The sequence below is a fragment of the Camellia sinensis genome, chromosome 6, assembly GCF_055761805.1.
Source record: "Camellia sinensis isolate YWXY chromosome 6, ASM5576180v1, whole genome shotgun sequence".
In the NCBI taxonomy this organism is placed as follows: Eukaryota; Viridiplantae; Streptophyta; class Magnoliopsida; order Ericales; family Theaceae; genus Camellia; species Camellia sinensis.
Window position 1 is genome coordinate 32555901 of NC_138966.1, and position 24564 is coordinate 32580464.

Genomic DNA, 24564 nt, shown 5'->3' on the forward strand with positions numbered 1-24564 from the left:
TTTTTAGGAACAGGAACTTCAACTTTTTCCAAACACACCCACACTTTTAAGTATTTGTAGGAAGGCGGTCGACCTTTCCACAATTCATAAGGAGTGCTCTTAGTTTTCTTGTGGGGTATTCTGTTAAGAACATAATTAGCAGACACTATTGCTTCCCCCCACAAGTTCTGTGGTAAGCCTGAACTTAGTAACATGGCATTCATCATTTCTTTAAAGGTTCTATTCTTCCTTTCAGCAATTCCATTTTGCTGAGGAGAATAGGGTGCTGTAGGTTGGTGAATAATACCATGTTGTGCACAAAATTCATTTAATGGTGCATCATATTCGCCACCCATATCACTTCTAACCATTTTAATGGTTTTACCAAGTTGATTTTCAACTTCTTTTTGTAGAGTTTAAACATTTCTAAGGCTTCATCTTTATTTATAAGTAAATAAACATAACGATATCTTATGCAATCATCGATAAATGTTATGAAATACTTTTTGCCTCCTCTAGTTTGAACAAATTTAAGATCACATACATCTGTATGAATTAATTCTAGATGTTCGGTTTTCCTTTCAACCGATTTAAATGGAGCCTTAGTTAGTTTTGCTTCTACACAAATTTCACATTTATGATTAGGATTAATTTCAAACTTTGGTATACAATCTAAACCAATCAATCTACGCAAAGCATCAAAATTCACATGTCCTAATCTACCATGCCATAAATTCGACTCAAGAATATAAGCAAAAGATGTGTTATTCTTATTCATAGCAACTTTCGGTACAACTGTCATTACATTTAATTTGAAGAGACCATCACTCATGTATCCCTTACCAACATACATATCACTCTTTGATAATACAAATTTATCAGACTCAAATACAAGCCTAAAACCATTTTTACTTAACAAAGAGCTAGAAACCAAATTCTTCCGAATGTCAAGTACATACAGTACGTTGTTGAGGGTCAATTCTTTCCTTGATGTCATCTTCAAGATCACATTTCCTTGTCCAGTCACAGTAGAAGTAGAAGAATTTTTCATGAAAAGTTGTTCACCATTTGCAGCCTCATTATAGGTAGTGAACATATTCTTGTCCGCACAAATATGACGAGTTGCCCCAGTGTCAACCCACCATTCCTTGGGATTTCCAACCAAATTAGCCTCTGACACCACAGCAGAGAGGTTGATGTCATTCACTCCGTCAGAGATGTAATCTAGTTCAGTTACATTGGCCTGATTGATAGTCTTCTTGCTTGTACTTCCACGATCCTTCTTAAGGCGGCAACAGTCAGAAGCTCGATGTCCAGTCTTGCCACAGTTATAGCATTTTCCTTTGAATTTCTTGTTGCCATTATTGTGGCCTTGTTTAGGATCATCTCCAATAAACTTCCTCTTTTTGTTATGTGGTTTGTGAACTTGTTCAACGATATTACCCTTGGACTCAATGAGATTTTTCTCATTCGTCTTTTCAGCCTTTCGGTTATCTTCCTCAATTCTCAATCTTACAATCAACTCATCCATGGTCATCTCCTTGCGTTTATGTTTTAAATAATTTTTGAAATCTTTCCAAGCCGGTGGTAACTTTTCCACTAAAGCAGCAACTTAAAAAGACTCGCTAAGAGACATACCTTCTGAATGAATATCATGTAAAATTATTTGAAAATTTTGAACTTGAGATATTACCGTTTAGGAGTCTACCATAACAAAATTCAGAAATTTACCATCAACAAATTTCTTCGTGCCGGCATCCTCTGTCTTGTACTTCTTCTCCAAAGAATCCCACAATTCTTTTGCTGACTTCAAAGGACTATAAACATTATACAGCATGTTGTCAAGGCCATTGAGGATGTAGTTTCTGCACAGGAAATCTGAATGTTTCCAAGCATCTACAGCGGCAACAACTTGCCGATCACTTCCACCCTCTTTAAGTGCTGGAGCCTCTTCATGGAGAAATCGGGCTAAATTAAGAGTTGTAAGATAGAACAGCATCTTCTGCTACCATCTCTTAAACTCAGTACCGTTAAATTTTTTCCGTTTTTCTCCTTGATTTATTGGTACTTGAACATGGTTCTGGATAGGGACCGGAGTTGGTGTAACAATTGGAGTACCACTTCCAGTTGCATATTTAGTTGTAGTAGCCATAATATCTGATTACAAAAATCAGAAAAACAAACCACAAATTAATTTTCTAGTTACTAAAACCAAAAAATAAATTAGAACACCAAATTATTTTATTTTCATTATTACTAAAACTAGAAAAATAAAATACCACAATAATTTTCTGTAACAACAAATAATATTCTGTAATTATTAATGACACTAGTATATTACTACTAGTTGTCAAAGAAAATAGACAGTATATTACTACTATCTGTCAAATAGTTTATAAATACTGTTTATATTTTTCAACCAAAATATTTCTTTGAAAACACAGAAAATTAAATACAATGAAGACACCAAATGAATCTGACTTAAGATTGTTAGACAATCTTCACTGTAATCTGTTTGGGTACTAAACGACAAACAGAATATAAAAGAAAAATGGGAAAGGAGTGAGAATGCTTGATTACAAAAATCAAACTAGAAATAGAATTAAATAAATAAAAATAGATTTTATTTTGTTACAAAAAAAAAATTACAATCTGATTTAAATAAATAATAAAACAAAAAATAAATAAATAACTTACTTGATTAATATATTGAATATTATTCTGATCAAGTCTAGTATTCGACACTGTGTCCTTAAGACAGATTCGTCCTCTCCACGGTGCTTTCAGAATATGGACGTCTATCTCCCAAGATGAAATGATCAACAACAAATAAATACAGCACTACAATTTGTTTGTTTAACAAACATAGTTAGTGTATATACTCTTTCTCACAGAAAACTAATGCAGCAATATGAAGAGAATAAATTTGCAGAGGAGAAGTACGAATTTTCTGAATGAAAACATCAAATGAGGGTTGCCTATTTATAGATGTAGTGGTGGCTATTGGTTTTGAATTAAACAAGTAGCATACCTGTTTGAACAGGTACTGAACCTGTTGGTTTGAATTGGTACTGTTTGAGTTCAAATTCAAACAGATAAAACTGAATTTGCACAGATTTGAATCTGACCGGGTATTTGAAATTTAAATAGAGTCAATTTTGTTCGAGTAGGAGAAATCCGGACCCAATTTTGAATTTAAATTCCGAAAATCAAATTGGAAAAATTAGAATTTAATTTTAGAAAAATAAATTCAAATGTTTTTGGCCCAGAAAAGCCCAACCCAACCTCACACCACGCACCCGCGCCCAGGCCCAGACCAGCCTGCCCGACCGGACGGACGGACGGCGGTGGCGCGCGTGGTGATTTTTGGGTCCAATGAGTCTAGCCCATTTTGTTCATAACCTCTCCCTTCTACAAACTTAGGGTACCCCTTGGGGCCCTCCCCAAGTTATAATTCCAAGCCATAAACCCATTCAAAACTTCCTACCAAACCAATGTGGGATAAGCCAATATTCAAACCTTAAGAAATTTCCACCAAAAACTCCATTTTCATGGAGCACACTTTGGTTTCAATTTCTCATTCACCCGATAATGGTTTTGAGCAACCAAATATACCACGTGATTCACAACGCGGCGTAGAACGTGTTACCACTTAGACCCACCAACTTTGGCGTACAGGTCCCACCTAAATAATTGACCAAAGTTAGGAAAAAATTCGGTTTTACCCAGAATTTTTCCAACCATTTCCAATAGTTTTCACTATAAAAGATTTCAAGGCCAGCATTTGAAAGGTCCAGTACGAAAACAACTTGTTAGTTCTTGCACACCCTACTTTCAATATATTTCTAACAATTTCTAGCATACCGTTCTAGTTTGACTATTTAATTTTAGCGATTAGCAATTTTTTTTAAGTGGTTTTTTTTTTTTTTTAGGTAAATTGCACCACTAATTCCTTTAGTTTGAGTAAAATTTTATTTTGGTTCTACATAGTTTCAATTAGAATAATTTAGTTCACATACTTTCAATTTTGTTGTAATGTAGTTTCTACGTCTATGTTGCTAGGATTTTGAACGGAAAAAAAATCACATGCAAAATCAGAGAGACCAAAGTAGAATCAAAACAATCGGTGATCCCTATAATTTGTTTTGAATTTCACTTTGGTTCTTCTTATTTTGCACATGGCCTTTTTTCGTTCCAAATTCTAACGGTAAGTGATGAAGAGACCACATTCCAGCAAAATTGAAAGTTAGTGACCCAATTATTTAAATTCAAACTACAGGGACTTCAATAACACTTTACTTAAACTATATGAACCAATGGTATAATTTACCCATATTTTTTCATTTTGCTTCAATTGTACTTCATTCTCAGTCAATGCAAGTTCAATTTATCATTTTAGCACTCATCCATTGAGTCATTGTTTTTTGGGTGAATATTTGAGTTTTGTTTATTTTTCACATATAACAAAATTAATAAAGTCCTCTTCATTGAGGTGAGAACCAAACTCGTGGCTCATCCTATTGACCACACACATCCTAACTTAGAAGTAAGAAACCCACACCTTAATCTAGGTTAACAAGTCTTGACACGTCTGCAATCATCACACATCACCACCTATATGTTCGCTCTCTTTTGAGGTACAAACAAAAGCTTATGAAGTTAAGAACATTGAATAGTATTCAAATAATTACATAGAGGGTAAATTACACTTTGCACTCTTACACTTTGTACCAAATCTCACTTTGGCCCCTATACATAAAATCATGACAGTCAACCCTCTACACTTCTGGTCAACTCTCACATTGGTCCCTGCACATGAAATTATGACAATCAACCCCTACGCTTTTACTCAAATCCCACTTTGGTTTCGACACAAGTGTCAATATCCCTCTTCTATTACTTCATTTTTAAATCTTTAACAAATTTAGTCATGTGACAAAAGATGTGACTACAAAATGAGAGTAAAAGAGGAAAATCATCTATATTTTTTAATACACTTTGTCTTACGTGATAAGCACATGAGAGTTATATAATACAATATATATGTTCGTATGGTAAAAATTGAGACAAAAAGACAAGAAAATAGAGTTTTTGAAATATAAAAAAAAAATACGACAAAAAAATCAAAGAGAAAGAAAGATAAATAGACAGAAGACTGTGTTACCATGAAAAATAGAATTTCATAATTCCAATTTATAAAAAACCCTAGTTCATCTTCTTAATTACTCACAATCTGCATTTTGTTTTACCCTGACACAGTCATATTTTGATGTAAATTTTTGGATAAAGTGGATATTGGTGAAAAATGTAGATGATTTTCTTTTTTTACCCTCATGTCTTAATGACATTCTTATCACATAATTAGATTCTATTAAAAATTAAATAATTAAGTAACAAAAATGAGACATTGGCACTTATATAGAGACCAAAGTGAGATTTTACCAAAAGTGCAGAGGGTTGACTGTCATAATTTCATATGTAGGGACCAAAGTAGGATTTGACTAGAAGTGTAGGAGATTAACTGTCATGATTTTATGTGTAGCGGTTAAAGTGAGATTTAGTACAAAGTGTAATTTACCCTTACATAGACTTATTATTAGTAGCATTTTCAAATTAAAACTAGCCTCCTATAGTTGTTAATAAGATAATTTTTCTATATTAAATCAGCTTTTAATAATACATCAGGTACAAAAAGAATAATTTTATACGTTGCTTCTTGGGTGAATTCCAAACAGCTATTCAAGAAGTTCTCAGTAAATGATTTTATTTTCAATTTTTATAACATTAGAGCTTTTATTTGAGATTGGGTGGTGCATTGGCTTTGATGATTGTGTTGAGATGATGCTTAGATTGGTACACCAAAGGGTATTGTTCAGTGGCGGAGCCAAGAAATTAAGATAGGAGGTACTCTATAATTTTAATTTTTTTGGGTGATCAACAATAAAATAATAATAATTTTATGAGTTAAATTTAAGCATAAAAATATAATTATTTATTATTAATAGCAACTAATCAAAATTCTATAATAATGTGGAATAACTCGGACACAATAGTAATGTAAGTATGCAATTTTAGTACAAAAAACTACAAATTAAAATTCTTAATTTTAGAAAATAGAAGCAAATCATTTATAGCACAAATCATTATAAAATTTCTATAATTTTTATTTGATAGAAAAATGTTAGAGAGATAGTATTGATTATAAAAATGTATTTTGAATAGAAATTATTAGGTAATCCCATAATATTATGTGGTGTTGATGACGTGGTGCTTTGGATATAAGAAATCGCAACTCACACTAAGTGATTTACTTATTATCTTCCAATTATCTAACAATAATGAGTTACTATATTCCATTCATAAAATTTGACACTATATTATTGATTTTGACCACCACATAAATAACAACACATGGTGCTCCAAGAATACCAAATAAACTACATATTATGTGTGACATTATGTTCCATTCAAAACTGAGGGGGCGCACATGACCCCCCTAGGCCTGCTATGGCTCCACCACTGGTGTTGTTGATAGGATGGGGGTAGGGGGCTGTTTGAGTTTCACTATTTGTTTTTGTTCTTCACAGTTGGAACCTCTCTGTCTATTTTGGGGTGTGCTTACAAATGATTGGGTAAGTTTCTTTGTGCCAACTTAATTGGGATTAGTATTATTTACTTTGATGCTATTTGTACGCCCCTCGATTACTTTTTTGATGTCATTCTTTGTATATCTTGTACTGTTGAATTATATCAATAAAGCTTTTTGTTGATAAAAAAAATTTAAAAAAAACCCCAACCCTACTCGTTTTCAATAATTTTAAGCTGTTGATTTATAATTTTTACACGCTAGAAGTGAGTAAATGCACTTTTTTTTTTTTGGGGGGGGGGAGGTTAATTACATTTTTCATTTTTGTAGTTTGACTGAAATTTTAATATAGTCTCTATAGTTTCAATTTAAACAATTTGATCCCTAAACTTTAAGTATAATTTTAATTTGGTCATTCCCGGTACAACAAAACTAACTATTTACACCTTTGTGTTTACAACATGCATTCAATGCATGTTGTAGTTAGTACATTCTACAATATTTTTTTCCCAAGCCGTTGACGCATTTTACAGCATGCAAAATTATGCCGTGAAAAGTATAATGATTTATGGCATGCAAAAAAACGTCATAAAAGATTATATACAGCATACAAAGTATGCCTTGAATGTTTTAATTTGTTGGTTTTTTCAACTTTACCTGCATGCCGTAAATGACGATCAACTTTTCACAACATGCCATATAACGACATTTGTGTGCATGCAGGGAAAGAGTTTTTATGGTATGTATTGCAAACTGTAAAATTTCAATTTTGTTGTAGTGTCTGTCCAAATTTTTCTTAAGTTTGTCTACATGTACACCTTAAAAAATTGACAATTGTCCCAAAAATGTTAATTTTAATTTCCAATATAGATGGAAGAATCAAATTGAAACCTTATAAAATTAACATGTGTACCAAAATTATTAATTTTAACCTCTAATTTAAATGGAATGACCAAATTTAGACTTAAATTGAAACTATAGAGACTAAAGTAAAATTTGGGGCAAATTACAGGGGTGAAAATGTAATTAATTTTTTTTTATAACCTGGCGTTCGAACCAGTTTACGCTTACATTGACTAATTCCGAAGATTAATCCCGCTTCCCACTTGCGGGGGTCCCACTTAAAACTAGAGCAAACACCCTGTATGAACTGGTCCTCAAAAACTTATTGCAACTAGTGAGTATTGAACATGAGACTTAATGGGAGTATACCCCATCCCTAAATTATGCCAAATAAGGTGGTGTTTGATAAAATTGAAACTGAAGACTGAGAATCAAATATTGAAAACTGCAAACTGAATTGTTTAAGTTGAAAAGTTGTTTGATAAAAAATTAAGTGTTGAACTAAAAATAAGCTATTTGATATTTATAAGATCAAATTTAAAAATTATTATCTTTAAATTATATATTTTAATTTTTATATTGTGATAGTAATAGCAGTGGGCCACTACTAGTGGTGGTGATGATATGATAGTGGTGGTAGTGATGATAATAGTAGTAATAATAGTGACGGGACATGAGAGTATCGGTGGTTGAGTGAATGCACATGTGGAGCCAAAACATTATTGGTCCTAGTTGGGTAGTTGATCTTGACCACCAAACTCTATTTAGATTGGAGCAAACCATATTATGCCTCCAAGAAAGAAAATAAACTCAATGAAGTAATATAAGAGAGAAAGAAGTGATTGACATTAATGTCTATTGACAATTGCTCTATGTCCTTTGCTTTTCTTCTTCTTATTTAAATCATTAGCGTGGGTGCTGATTTCCGACCATATAACCAAAAGGGGAACTCAGCTAGAGAGCACCGACAGAATAGATTAAGCCCAACAACCTGCACACGAAGATGAGAATTTCGTAGTGGTTCGTTCACATGAGGGCACTCCGACGATCAAGTCAGTAAACAATATCTCTCACAGATAACAAACAGTGCTTAAACTCACAAGAAAGAACTTACTTTCGACCCACAAGGGCGCTATGCTTTTATAACCAACAGTGACCTGATCTCTTTAGAAGCTTCACTTCAATGGACTTAGGCTCAATGCTCATCTAGACCCTCAGCTAGATAGGGATAAACTCTCCTTGATCCTTATCTTTATCCAGACTGAGATCCTCCCTCGTTCTAAGACTCCTGTCCCTTATCCGTTTATCTCAGATTCCGGCATCTCCGCAGATAACCTCGGCCTAGCCAAGATCATCTCGACAGCATGACCAGGCCACATGGCAGCTTAGCTGACACTTCAGGGTCACATCAGCCACGTACTGTCATTCACAAAAAACTTCCCCACAACTGCCCCCTAGGTTTTATTACCTCGGCAACTTGAGGTGATGAAACCTACATCGTTTGTCCATACAACGTGTCGGCTAAGATTTCATTTCTTCTTCACAATCGAGGTTATTACTCGTCAGTTTCAAGTATCCAAGACTTTGCTGCCCCTTCTATCAAAGACCAAGAACCAAGAATCAAGTTCTTTAAGCGTCTCAACTGAGATCACACCTCTAGCTGAGGTTATTGCCTTATTACTTCAAGAATTTCAAGAGTTCTATGCATGAGTTGTCACACACAGTCTTTTTAACCGTTTCTTCCACGTGTCCCTTCCTCATTGGTTTGTACCTGACATGTACTATCAGGTCGAGTTACTTCTGTCCATGCCGCCTGACAAGCATGTCGTCCAAGGCTAATTCATTACGGTTTGCTGCTTTTTCATTTTTTTGACAAAACTCCTTCCTTCCTTTCTCTCTCCGTCTTTTCACTTTTCATTCTCTTGTTCCCTTTTTGCTCAAATTTTCTCTCTTTAAAACTCCCAAATCCTCCATTGCTGCGTTCCTGAGCTCTCTACAACTGTCTCATTCGTTTCCTTCGGCAAGCTTTTCATTGTTTGGTCTCAGTCATCAACATCATCCAACTTCGGTGAGCCTCATTTTAGCATCCGCATTCTTGGCCCCATTCAGTAAGTTCTTAATTTCTTTCTCTTTAATTTCAGTCTTCCACTATTCTGAATATGTTTCTTCTTTGCCATATGCCTATATTGTATCTGTTGCCATTGAATCTGTTTTCATAATTGTACTCCGTTTTTCTTTCAATATTCCTGTGCCAGATAATACGACCTAATTTCTTGTTCTTGAATATGTTCCATAATTCGTTCTTGAGTTCTAGAGTGTTGCTTGTGATTCTTGCACATTGCCTTGTATACACTAACTTAATGCTCGTGAATTTTGTTGTTCTGTGTATGCACATATGTTTTCTTGTTTTCTAACTCTTTCTTGTTTTTGAATCACGATCCTCTTTTGTTTTTCTTACTTGTTTCTAGATCTTTGTCTCTGATTCTTGTTCATTTTTGTAGACTTAGGTTTGGGATTTGCTAGAAATCACATACATAGGAAAATTGAAACTCAATCTCCCCTAGGTAGCAAAAGCCTCACCCTAGTACCATTTAGGTCCTAGCCAAGGTCCTTAAATTTTTACCAAATTCCTCACCAAAAATATTTTATCACACCCTGTCTAGCCGAGATAATGGGCATGTTCAGGTGGAAAGTGGACACCCCTACCAAGCTAGAATATTTTAGGCAAGAGTTTTCCATTCTAGTCGACGTTCAACTTCGGTTGGCTGGAGAGGATGACTCTATCATGCCTAGGGAGGATTACATGCCCTTTCATGTAGTCTCTATTATTGAGGGTGGAATCAGATTTCCACTCGACATTCTCTTTAGGGAAGTCCTCCATTACTACAAACTCAATCCAATCCAGCTGGCCGTTAACTCCTTTAGGATCATTAATGGTATTGCCGAGTTGGCACGTCTGCAGAATGGTAGAATTACCCTATCTGATATCCAGTACTGTTACACTATGTGTAGCCTTAAGAAAAAAAATGGCTACACGTACTACCTCAAGCTGAGATCCACACAGTACAAGTTGATAGCCGACATTCCAGACTCAAATAAGGGCACGGGAGACGACTACCTAATTGTCTCGGGCAATCGGGAGTTCGTGCCAGATGATGAGCTTCACCTTTTCCCATTGCGCCGTGAAGTTTTTAGGGATGAAAAGGGTAAGAACTTAGTCCCCCCTCCCCCCAAAGTCCCTTCTCTATTTTCAGCAATCTTCCTGTTAATCTATTATAATGTTCTCTTTTTGTCTTTGTAGCCCTTCCTCAGGTAAAAAGAACTTTCGCCAGTATTACGTGCCGAGCAAAGACTTGGAACGCCTTCTTTGCTTGCCAATTGAAGTACGCAAGGCCTCCATCCTTCTCAATTACATACCGATATACTGCTGCCCTCTCCCCGATGTTCCCAAAAGAAGTCAAACGCCTCTTTCTGCCACAACTTCACTAGTTGCATCATCACTAAGGCCAAACCAAGCCTCCACTTCAGACCTAGTGGAGCAACTATCCACTTCTGCCCCCGAACTGATTCCTCCAGCCTAACGCCAGCGCCGACGTTAAGCACCTCCTAAAGCCCTTGCCGGCAGAACTCGCAGCCGCAAACGCCGAAGTCCAGTTTTCTCGGCCACAGACCCATCCAACCCTCTCATTGCCTTGCTAGCGATTTATTTTGGCACTGGTGTAACTGCTGCCGTAACAGCCAAGGATATGGGCTAACAAAAGGTGGTAGCCGAAGTCCTTCTTGCCGATATCCCAAGCATGATCACCATCCAGTCCTCTTCCCAATCGCAACCAAGGTAAAAACCCAAAAATGTTAAAAATGTGAAGGCCAAGGCCACCATCACCCAACTCCCTTCAGACTCTGAGAAAGACCCAAACGATTCAGTCCCCATATCGAAGCTTGACGAAGGCGAGAAGAGGCAGGCCAAGTTTGAAGCATCTAATCCTTTACCTCTCAAGAAGCCGAGGTCCAAGGGCACAGAGGGCCCAAGTGCTTCTCACTCCAAGGAGCCCTGGTCCCCTGTGCTCAAGGATGGGAACCGTCCTATGTCGGCTGATGACAGCGTTATAGATAGCATCCAGGTTAGCGCTGCACTCCCCACAGACGTTCTTTCGAATGGCCGAGGTCACGGAGTATGAGAACTTCGCACTTATGATGCAACATTCTGTTTTGGTAAGTCTTTAACTTAGGCGTTTTTAATTTGATTTTTGTTATCTTTGGTTCTGCATTTCAGCCAGGAAATTTTTCATAACTTGCTTCTTTCCATGCAGGCCATTCAGCATGCCCACTCCTTTGCAATCAAAGCCGAAGATGTGAATAAAGCGTTAGCACGCAAGACCAAGGTGGCCACCAAACTACTTTCTTTACTGAATCAGGCCAAGGTGCTTGTCCGCTAATTTAAGGACATGGTGAAAGCTGCCCAGTCTGCTCAAAATATAGCTGAAGAGAAGGCCGAGGCTGATGAAGCCGTCGCCAAGGTCGCCAAAGCTGAGGCCAAGGAAGCTGAAGCTAAGGTGGCCTAAGACAAGGCCGACCTTAAGAAAGCCTTTGAATCCAAAGAAGCCAATATTAAGGCAGTTGATGAGAAGGCCTACACCGAGGGAGCCGCCTCCGTTCGTGATGACTATAAAATACAAGTGCGCCTGGCCTGCAACAAGGGCTATTATCTTGGCTAGATGGCGTCACTCAAGGAGATATCAGTACCCGACGACTCCCCTCTCTAAGATACCAGTCGTCTCAATGGGCCATTCCCTCCCTCACCCAACCAATCTGATGAGTAGGAAGAGGCCGTGAGGAGGAAGCCGATGAAGAGGCTGAGGGTGTTGTTGGAGCCAAGTCCCCAACCCTTAATGATCAAGTCCTAGACTTGACCGAAAAAGATGAGGATGAGGTGTCCAAGAGTGCTTCAACCAAAAAGACAGCTTCTGAGGCCAAGGTTACTTCTGTCGAGAACGTCTGGACCAGGCCCTTCTCGAGATTGACACCGAGATTAAGGCTGAGAAAACTGCTGAGAAGCCTTTCTAGCTCTCTGCCAAGGCTGAAACATTTTCAACCGCCGAGGTAGGACAGTCTACTTAGAATTTTTCCTTACTTGTGCTTTTTTTCTTTCATTTTTGGATCAGTTGTACCTTTTTGTCGTTTAAAGAATTTTTCAATTTCATTTTGGCCGATGTGCCCTCTACTCTGTATTGGAACAAGTTTTCTTTTTTAATGCAAGTCATATTTTTGTCTAAGTGTTGAATGCTTGTCTCTGTCTTTATTGTCTTGTATGCTTCCACGCTTAGAATAATTTTTCATTTCTCTTAAGTATAACTTACTTGTATAATCACTTCGGACAAGTATCGCCTTAGATCCATATTACCTCGGGTGCATCTATTGCTACTATCTCGGCCAATTGGCATTTCATATCTTTCAACAAGTGTTATTTCTTTGCTTGTGTTTGTTGTCTTTAATCAAGACTTCTCCCTTTCAACCCTTCCAAGCTTGACAACCTGGTTGTTTATCTCAGGTGACAAATACCTCGGGTATCCCCTTATCTGGATACCTCAGCTAACTCCAACTTGTAAATTTTTCAAAAATTTTAACAATTGTCAAGCCTATTCATCATTCCTGCTTCCTGCCCCCTAATGTGAAACTAAGTACCACTTACGTTCACATTAAGCATGTATCTCTATCTTTTGCCGAAGTCAGATTCAAACAATTTTTAGCCGAGGTTCTCTACCTTTGTGTCTCTGTTGATTTGACCAGTTTAAACTTAGTTCAACTAAGTCATCCTGGCAAGTCTAAGTTACTCATCATGTTTCATTCTGAAACAGCGCCAACTTAGTTCAACTCTACCATATGGCAAGCCTAAGTTATTCGTCATGTTTTATGCCAAAACATCACAAACTTAGTTCAACTCTATCATCTAGCAAGTTTAGTTCAACTTTACCATATGATAAGTCTAAGTTATTCGTCATGTTTTATGTCAAAACATCGCAAACTTAGTTCAACTATCATATGGCAAGTTTAGTTCAACTCTACCATACGATAAGTCTAACTTATTCGGTATGTTTTATGTCAAAACATCGCAAACTTAGTTCAACTCTATCTTATGGCAAGCTTAGTTCAACTCTACCATATGACAAGTCTAAGTTATTCATCATGTTCACCATGGGAACGTCGTCATAAGACTGTTCAGTCCCATCGCACAAGTTTCAACAATAATACATAAAAACAAAATCAAGCTAGTATTTTATTAAAACTTCTGGTAATAAAATCATTACATAAATCTCAAAAAACAAAAACTAATTGTAAGAAAACTTTAAATTGCTTGTGTTCCATGGTCTTGGCAACTCTTTGCCATCAGTGTCCTTAAGTCGATATGCCCATTGCTGGCAACCAAGATGATACAATAAGGCCCCTTCCAGTTTGGGCCAAGTTTGCCCTCCCTGGGATCCTACTTGTTGCCGACAACTTTCCTCAGGACGAGGTCCCCAACCTAGAACTCCCTTGGGTTGCCCTTCTTGTTATAAGCCCTAGCAAGCTGCTGGTAGTATGCCCGCAGCCGAATTGCTACATTTTCCCTTCTTTCTTCCAACAGATCCAGATCTTAGGCAAGGATTGCCTCATTGGTTCCATTCTCCACTCCCTGGGTTCTGATTCCAGGGATGCCAACCTCCAGTGGAATGACTGCTTCAGTTCCATATGCCATGGCAAAAAGAGACTCCCCAGATGATCTTCTTGGCGTAGTTTGATATGCCCACAGCACATTGGGCAATTCTTCTACCCACTTTCCCTTGATTGCTTCTAGCCTCTTCTTGATCTCATCCAGGATGGTCTTGTTGGACGCTTCTGCTTGACCATTACTTTGAGGGAAGTTGGGAGTAGAGTAATAGTTTTTTATCTTATACTTTGCAGAGAAGCTTTTGATCAACCTACTATCAGACTGGGTGCCATTGTCTGCCACAATGGCTCTTGGAATCCCAAACCTTCGGGGACTAAAAATGTGATTTATCTTTTTTTAGAGGCAAATTTCACAGATAGATCTTGTAATTTGATCTCTATTATTTTAATTGTAATGTGTTTGTCCTTCAATTTAGAATCTTTATGTCAAATAAAGACAATTGTTAATTGAGGATAGATTTTTAAAGGGAGAATGATCACCTACAAGCTAAATAGGAAAATCCACAACTCCACTCTTTCAACAAATCAAAATCACTCGTTATATACTTCCTATGCACTCACCATAGCAAATCCATTCCCTTCTTCTACCACCAATCATATTCTCTTTTCTCTACATGTCATTCCCTATAACAATTTTAACACATTTGTTCTTTAATTTAGTTTTTTATGTCAAATGAAGACAATTATTAATGAAGGTTAGATTTTCAAATGGGAAATGATCACCTATAGGTTAAAAAGGAAAATTCACAACTCCACTCTTCTAACAAATCGAAATCACTCATTATATACTTACTATGCACCTTACCATAGCAAATCCCATCCCTGTAACACCTCCAAATAACAACGACAGATAATTCCATAAAGTACGCTAATTATGCGAAAACTAATAAGATTCCATTTTTCATTAATTCGTTTGACAATCATTACAAAAGCTACCACATGCATCATATATTCGAATCTATAGCATGTGGCACAAGGCAATATACAGAACATGAAAGGAAATTCAGAAAAGTTCATGCCTTAGTGGCTACAATTTCCAAGATGATGCTTGGTTACAATAAAAGTGGGTCAAGCCCAAAACAAGCAAAAAGCCTAAGGCTTGTACAAAACATATTTACAACAAAAGAAAAACAAAATGAGCCTTCAGCTCTACAATCCTCCCAAGCTTAGTCCTTAGCAGATGCATACCATCAACACAAAAAAGTTGGTTTCCAAATAGGGTGAGCCAAAGCCCAGTAGAGAATACTTGAACACACTGTATAATGCTTAACAAAGTGATATTATGAATGCATATGCATGTTATTTACCAAAACATTACACCTTCTCTTTCAAAACAACGCAATGCCATGATTATAAATCAATTCATAAAATAATATTTTTTCAATCAGAAAACAGGGTACGACACTGAGAATCTCTAGGTACGTGTCTTCCAGTAGGCTAAATAAGCACTACCAAAGCCATTTTACTGGTACTAATGGGAAGGATCGGCACCTAATCACACGGGTTTCTTAACTTTCACCAAGAACACACTGCCAACATAAATAATACCACAGCCACACCCCCTAACTAGATTCACCAACGTATTCACCTCTTTTTCTCAAAACAATGCATTTTCAATGTATAAATATGAACAATGTTCAATGCATGATATATGAGTATTTAGTTCCAATTAACCTAATCCTCATGCAATTTCTACAATAATCAAAACTATCATCTACCGATAGTCTAAAATAGACATCTCTATACAAAAGATAAATCTCAAACAACAATTATAATTTCATAATTTCAATATAGGAGTGATAATATATATCCACTTCCACTCTCATTATCAACAGATACATTCATTTTATCTTGTCAAAACCAATGATTTGCAACAAAACATTTATTCTTTTCAAAAATACATTTAAAGGAAAAAATTTCAATATTTCAACACAACTTAATAATATACTCATTTCCACAACATTTTTCATAAGCCCATTTGAAAATCCCTCTTTTACATTCCTAAAACCAAGCCAACAACTCCCAAATCACTATACTTTTAAGGAACACATAACGAGGCTAAGAATCATACAAAGAGGTTGAAGAAATCCTACCTCAAGAGTAGAAGGATAGAAAAACAAGACCTAACTCTTGACAGAGCCAAAAATGAAAGCCTTTCTGATTAAAATGTTCACATTTATGACCTGTACACTTTTCTCCAAAGCACTACTGCGACGACACCAACAGATTTAAGTGTATAGAGGTGTTTAGACACGAACTAAAGAAAGAGGGTGAATAAATTTGAAAAAGTTACCTTTTAGAGAGAGAGAGAGAGAGAGAGAGAGAGGAGGAGATCAAAAATTGAAAGAAAATATCTTTTTCCCATACTAATATATGCACAGACCGCTCAAACGATCAAAATACCGCTCGAGTGTCAGACATAAGGAATAGCTCGAGTGACCAACTCAAGGCTCGAGCCAACAATGACCCCCTCCCAGTAGTTTAGACCTGCAAAGAGACCGCTCGAGCGTGAGACACAGAATATTGCTCAAGCAAACAATCCATGGCTCGAGGAAAGAACACCTCCCTCCTAGAAGTACAAACCATAAACACAGATATTAAAAGGAACTAAAGACTGCTCGAGTGAAGGAAAGACCGCTTGAGCGAACCTAAAGAGAAACAAGCATAAACTTTTTTGAAAAACTAACTCCCAACTTGTTCAAAACACAACTGACAACTCCAAACAACCAATCCCACTCTATAACAAGACAACAAGGAGAGTAACGCCCCCAAAATAATTACAATAATCCAACTCCCAACACCAATACAAAATGATATAGATACAATAAAAAGCTTTCATTAATCAGAGTTAATATACAAAAGGTGACACATGCGATATATATTCATAAATCATTCATCTTGAATCTACAACATGTGTTACAAGACGTAATTAAAGTATGAAAGCTACATAGATATTCATATGCCCTAAAGGCTTACATCTTTCCAAGACCGTGCTCGGTTACAAAAAAATGAGTCTTAAGCTCAATACACATAAAGCCCTAGGCTCAAAAGTAAATACAAAATAAACCAAAATTAAGCCTTTAGCTCCACAATCCTCCCAAGCTAAGTCCTTGGCAGAAGCATATCACTAGCACCTGAAAATGATTTTTCCCAAGTAAGGTGAGCCAAAGCCCAGTAGAAACAATCTAACACAATATATGAATCTTAACAAAGATATAAATATGATGTACATATACAATGCTTATGGTAAAATCATTTATATTTTACAAGTTCATAATGTGCCAAGTTTTATATCTCAATCCATTTTTATCTCAATTTATGAGTCATGACCATTGTTATCCAAACTTTAAACTGAGGCTACAACTCAGTGATTCTCTAACTAACACAACTGTTACCCAAACACTTTAATTTTCCCTTTTACGAAAATTTCGTCCACGGGGAATTGGCACCCATGTATACGCGCGGTTTTCAAAACTTTCACCCTAGACACACAGGCCAACTTAATTCAATGGAGTTTATCCCCTTTCTTCTTCCAAACATGGAGTGTATCCTCTTTCTCCTCGTAAAAATCATACATATACAATATATTAAAACACAGTCATATTCAATGACAACCAATAGGAGATTAGTTTTAATCCATCTAATCCTCATGCAATTTCTACAACAATCATAGCTATCCTCCATTGATAGCCCAAAACAGATATTTCTAAACAGATATATAATCTCAAAGATAGATAAATTATTCAAATTTACATAGGTGAGAGATAACACGTATTTCACATTCCCAACACCAATTTCATTATTTAAACAAAATGATCACTTCAAACATTTTAGGGCAAAACTCTATTTTCTTCCAAATCCAACCCATGTGTCAAAATCAACAAATTTAACACAACACATCCTCATATCTACACCCATAACCATTTTCAGTACCTTTATTTGAAAACCCCTCTTTTAATTTTAAACCAAAACCCTAGATTTATCTAAAATCCTCCAAATCCCAACATTTCTTACACAATCAACCAATAAGTTAAAAACCATAGAAGGGTTGTAGACGCGCCCTTGGGCCTCACTACAGTTCGGACTCAATTTGTGTCACGGTCCTGTATCTAATCTCACAGAGTGTAATGCAAGACTGATGAATCATCAAAGAGTCCAAATCTGACAAATCATTTTTGAAAACAGATTTTTTTGAAAGAAGTGCCAAACATAGACTGCTTTTCCAGATACAGAATCGCCACCTAAATATTTTATTTTGGGAAATTGAGGAAACCCTGACTCGTTTGCCTACATGTTCGTCATCACCAAAGTTGCCTCGGCTCGGGAACTTAGGTACGATTGGGGAAGGTCACTTCGTGAGCACCCCCGCTCACCCGATCAAAGATCGGCCTCTACTAACCATGATATCTAGTTTTGAAAACATTATGTGTTCTTATTTCGGTTATTAGCCTAGATTTACTGCGTGACGCGCACAGCATACAAGTATAGACTAGATTGCCTAAGTTGGAACAAAGCATCGCATATCCGTTTGTTTTGAAAATGGATTGAAGTTTGCTACTCGCAAGTAGGCTAAAACACGGGTTTCGACGAATTATTCCAACGTAAGCAACCTAACCTTCACCCACAGGCATTCAGGTAGTTATATCACATAAGCAGTTAGCCTCATGGTAAACATGCTATCATGGCAGTCACTTACACACATGCAAGGATGCTAAAGCATAAACACTTACCAAGTACTCCAAGCCAAAACAGAAACTAGTTAGTGAACATGGATGAACCCTAACTATGCTGAAATGCCTAATGTAACACATACAGGAATGCAACTTCAGTAGGCTCGGCTAGTCTAAGATGGCATATGAAATGCGATAGGTAACATGCATTCAACTTTGAATTGAAGGACAATGCAGTTAGTATGATGCGCCGAGCCCGGTGCGTGCAATACAGATGAATGAATGCAAACATGCTATCATAAGTATGCTAATTGAAACATGCCCTAATCTAACCATCATAAGCTGGTAAATAAAAGGGAGAAAGACATGGGGTTGGAAGACATGCATCACACACACGCACACTTATTACAATTGTGCCCTTGCTGGGAGGGTCCGAATAAATAATACAGTCCGAATAAATAACAGCTACAGCTAATTATTATACAACATTAACTAATTAAAAAACTAGCTAAGTAAGCATGTAAACTACATGAATGTGACTGCCTCAGCTCTGTTTTGGGTGACGATGGATGCATGCATGCTCGAGTCACCTTGTCGGTAAATTCCATCGCGATGCCTCGCCTCGCCTCGCCTTTGTTTGTAATTGACCTCAGAAACTTGCACAAAGCTCCAGAAGGATGAAACTCCACCTTGGGAACGCTGCCAACCAGATATTGGCTTGGGAAACACCTGCCGACCACCCTTTGTGGTGGAAACCAAAAAAGGTGGTCAGCCTGCCAGAAAACCTGGCCGGCCGACCACTTTCTGCCCCTGGATTCTGGTTTTTCTGCAACAAAGGTAAGAGGGAGAGAAAATAAGGTATTTTTAACATATGTATGCAAGACCACTCTCCCCGTCCTTGCACAAGCTCAAGGGAGTGTAGACCTCGATCCTCGTGCCACCTAATCACGCATCTCGATGCATGATGGCCGAGAAGTCGAATTGCACGACTCAATATGAAATGAATGCACATATAAGCAAGTAAGCCAACAACTCTATCATGGACAGTCAAGAGTGTCGACGATCGGGAATTGAGACACGTTTCGTCACTTTGAGTACAAAACGTCCCTCATTTTTCGTGCTTGGGCTAACTCCTATCCCAAACACAATGCAAATGAGACGGCATACACAATGCGACTAACATGTAACCTAGCATACGCAATGTTATAGACTAAAAATGGCATACACGATGCACGTGATGTAACATGGCATACACAATGCTCTAACATGCAACCTAACATACGCAATGCTATAGACTGAAATGGCATACACAATGCACGATAGACTTACACCAACATGAATGGACCTCAGCCACACTCACATTAGTGGCCATATGATGGAGATGAGACAACCAAAATATATGCAAACATGCACGAATGCAAGGACTGATCCTAAGGCACAACATGAAACTCTAACTAAGCATGGTAAAGAATGAAACATGGCATAAAATGACACATGATACAGCTCTGAAATGGCATAAAATATGGTCCCGAAACATGCAAATATGGCACACAATGCAAGCTAAGGGGCCCGGGTACCGAAACTAGTGAAGTGCGTTACACTAGAGGTACCCAAAGCAATGCACCAAAGGCAAAACCAACCCCAAACAGACCCTAGGAAGGTCTGAAACAGTGGGAAATTGGCCTCAAATGATGGCTCGGAATGCAACGAAATGGAGCTCATTCGATGGTCGGTAAATGGGGCATACAAGCCCGACTCTCAAACGCATTTAAAGAGATGAAAACATGGCAACATGGCATTCAAACAAGCTCTGAAATGTGATGAATAATAGGCTCAAAACATGAACACACCTCAGTATATGCATGGAATGGATCTCAAAACTCAAGGCTAAGCATGGACCTTGAACTACAAGCATGCAAAACTAACATCGTTCAACCACAAGACCTAAAAACAGAGCTAGTGAAGTCCAAAATAAGCACATTATCAGTTTAAGACATGGCCAAAAAGTGTTAAAATCAAGGGTCAACAAAGCATGCAAAGAAAGCTAGTGAACCATAAGTTACACTACAACTATATGGAGCATATGAAGGCTCACCAAACCAGCCAAAAAAAGATGTATGCCATGTCAAAATATGCGCAAATAACCACTGAAACCCAGTCAATGCATGCAAAAATGATGAGCCCCTTTGGAAAGCCATGCAAGGGGTTGTTCTACACATACATGATAGACAACAATGATGGAAAAACCACCTCTGGAAATAGGTTATGACAGCCCTAAAACTCACCAAAAAGACCCTGAAATCAACCTAGGAAGCATGCAAATGAAAGACCCTTTGAAAGGCCTTGAGTGGGATTGTTCTACACATGCATCATAGACATAAAATATGGCCAAAGAGGCTCCGCAGAGTCAAGGAAGACCTTAAAACTCACAAAATAGGGCCTGGAATGTGACTTCAAGGCATGCAAGATGGAGCCCCTTTGGAAGGCCAATAATGCTAGTAAAGAGAACAAGGGGGGAGAGGGTCACCCCTCTCTAATTTTGAAGCTCAAAAATACATCTAAGCCACTGAAAACCACTGGATTTCAGTGGTTAAAAGGCCAAACCAAGGCCAATGCAAATGCTCAAATGCAAGGCTCAAAACATGAGGAAATGAAGCATGGAATGGGGAAGATGACCCCAAACAAAAAAGAGTCCTTAAACAAACATGTTTAGAAGATCAAAACAAGACTTTTTCTAGTTTATGTAGAAATCCAAAAATGCTTGCAAATAGGGTTAGGATATCATGCAAAATAAGCCCTAAAAAGAGGGATAGAGCATACAAGGAGGTAGATGGCCTCAAACAGAAAAGTGTCCTTAATAAAAATTCAAGAAGAGCTCAAAATAAGACACTTTTCAGTTTATGACAAAGTCCAGAAATGCTTACAAATAAGGCTAATCAATGGAACAAAATAATGCAAGAAAAGGGGAAATAGAGACTCACCCTTGAATAGCAGATTTCCAGCAACTTCTGGACCAAGATGGGAGTTCTTTAACCTCTGCAAATTAGCTCCAAGATGGTTGAATGGATGGTGGAGGTGATAGGCTAGGAGGTGTAGTGTAAATAGTGCAAGAACAAAGGGTTTTTGGAGCTCAAGTGTAGAGATATAGGGAAAGAGAGGTGTATAAGCCTTCAAAATTGTTGAACCCTTGCAAATAAAGACAAGCCTCTCTTTTATAGAGGAGAGGCTCTAAAGCTTCTCTTGGAAGCTTCAAATATCATCCATACACGTGTATGGAGGATGGTCCAAATGCCTCCCAGCTGGCACAGCTGTAATGCATTCAGAGAGAGCAAAAAGCAAGAAGCAGGCCGACCAGTTCAAGTGGTCGGCCGGCCACTCCCCCTGGTCAGTCGACTAGGGGTCAAAAGGTTCAATGAGAAATGCTGGCCGGCCACCCCAGAAAGGTGGCCTCCTAGATGAGTGCAACACAGCTGTATAGTGGATAACCAGAAAATGTGACCCAAGAGAGAGAAAAACCAACTTTTTAGCAAGGTTCAAAAGGGTCAAGAAGAATTACTAGTCGGCCTACCCATATTGGTGGCCTCCCAGATGAGCACAACACAATGGTGGTATGAAAAACCAGAAATTATGGCTCAAAAGTGAGAAAAACCAGTTTTCTGTCAGAAAAACCGGCTGAAGGAGAGAGAAAAAGAGAAAGCTTGTTTCCAAGGGGAAAAGATGGCCTCCCACCATACTACCACCTCCCTAGCAATGAAAATAGGGTCCCTACCAAAAATGGACCAAGACGGATGCAAAACGAAGGTTCGGGGGCCAAAACGCGCAGCCTGAGGCCCCAAAAACAGGCTGTTAGGTACCGGAAGTGGCGTACGACCACGAAGGTGGTCTCTCGGGCCACAGTGTCCCTCTAAAGGGAGGAAACAAGGTGTGTACCAAAAATCGGAGTAAACGGAGGTAGTTAAGCAGTCCCGAACCGAGATGCACGGCCGACGGCTCCGAAAATCGAAAATTAGGCTCCAAACGGGAAAATGGCCTACGACCACGAAACGTAGCCTACGGCCACTAAGAGATGGTCTACGAGATCTCTCCCTCCCTTCAGGAAGAAAAAATAGAGAAAACAGGACTGGTTCGCAAACCGACGCAAAGCACAAAAGAGCCCCGAAGTCCGGAGGCAAGGCTCGCAGCCGAGACTCTGAAACCTCAGAACGAGCACAATATGCAACATCACCGAGCGCTCAGTTGGTGACATCTGAGTCTTAAGGTCGGTCAAAAATGGGGTGTCTAAAAGAGTGTACAAAGTCCCTACCTCAAAGTTAAAAGACAATCTAATCAAGGAGAAAACTTCAAAGACGTCAAAACCGACTTTTGTTCGGATCAAAATAAAGCTCTTGAGATGCTCTACCTTTTTTCCAAAGACACTAAAGTAGAGAAACCAACGGATCTAGGTGAAAATGTAGACAAAATGTGAGTTTTAGAGAAAGAAAGAAAGTCTCAATCTAGGGTTTTGGGACAAAAAGAGATGTAAAAAGGTGGTTGCAAACTGATATACGCATCAGACACAATAAGTTGTTCCGCTCGAGTGCAGAATGCACACTCCCAGTAGTTTTGCAGACAATAGAATAACACTCGAGCACAAGAAAGGTCGCTCGAGCGTAGAATACACTCTCCCAGTAGTTTTGCAGACTTGCAAAATACTGAGAGTTCATAAAGCCTACTCGAGCGCAGGAAGTGCCACTCGAGCGAAGGAGCAAAATTCTAGGCAACAAAAGGTTTGAAAACCAAGCAACCAACCTGTCCACACACAACCACTACAATCCAATAACCAAATCTAAGAATGTACAAGAGGAGGAAGACATAAACAACAATACAAAACTATGAAACCCAAGTCCAGGATATAAAAAGGGTCGGGTTTAAACCAAAATCGCTATAAGTAGTATTCAACAACCATGATTACCAGATCCTGAACCAAAGAATATGAAAGGGTTAAGTTTTAACCTGAGTCACTATAATCTTCCCCCCTTAGGAAATTTCATCCCCGAAATTTAACCAATACAATAACAACACAATAAATCATTAACAATAACGATAACACATGTTAACAAACAGTGTATAGACATAGCAATCCATTCCAAAATACTATGATTGTAATCCTCCCAAATATTCGTAATGCTTATAAATTACAACTCAAGTGAAGTCTAGTACGAAAGATTTAAACATTAACAAATAGGTCCGGGTACTTCTTACGAACTTCAATCTCATGATCCCATGTTGCCTCCTCGACTCCATGGTGTCGCCACAAAACCTTAACCAATGGGATAATCTTCTCCTCAAGACTTGATCCCCAGGATCTAACACCCAAATCGGTCTCTCTTTATACATCCTCATATACCTCTAAATCAGTCCAATCCAACACACGTGAAGGATCATACTCGTATTTTTGGAGTGTACATATATGAAACACGTCATGAACATCAAAAAGTTGGGACGGCTAGGCCAAATGACTAGCTACCTCCCTAATCAGGTCTAGAATCTCAAAGGGCCTAATGAACCTAGAAGATAACTTTTCACTCTTCCCAAACCTCATCAAACCCTGTCTTGGTAAGATTTTAAGAAACACATGATCCACACCTCAAAAGACAAGGGTCTCCTTCAATCAGCATAGCTCTTTTGATGACTCTGAGCTCTCTTACAGATAAGTGCAACCTTCTTCATCATTTCCTAGGCTAATTTTGGACCTAATATAGGTACGTCACGCACATCGGTCCAACACACAGGAGATCTACA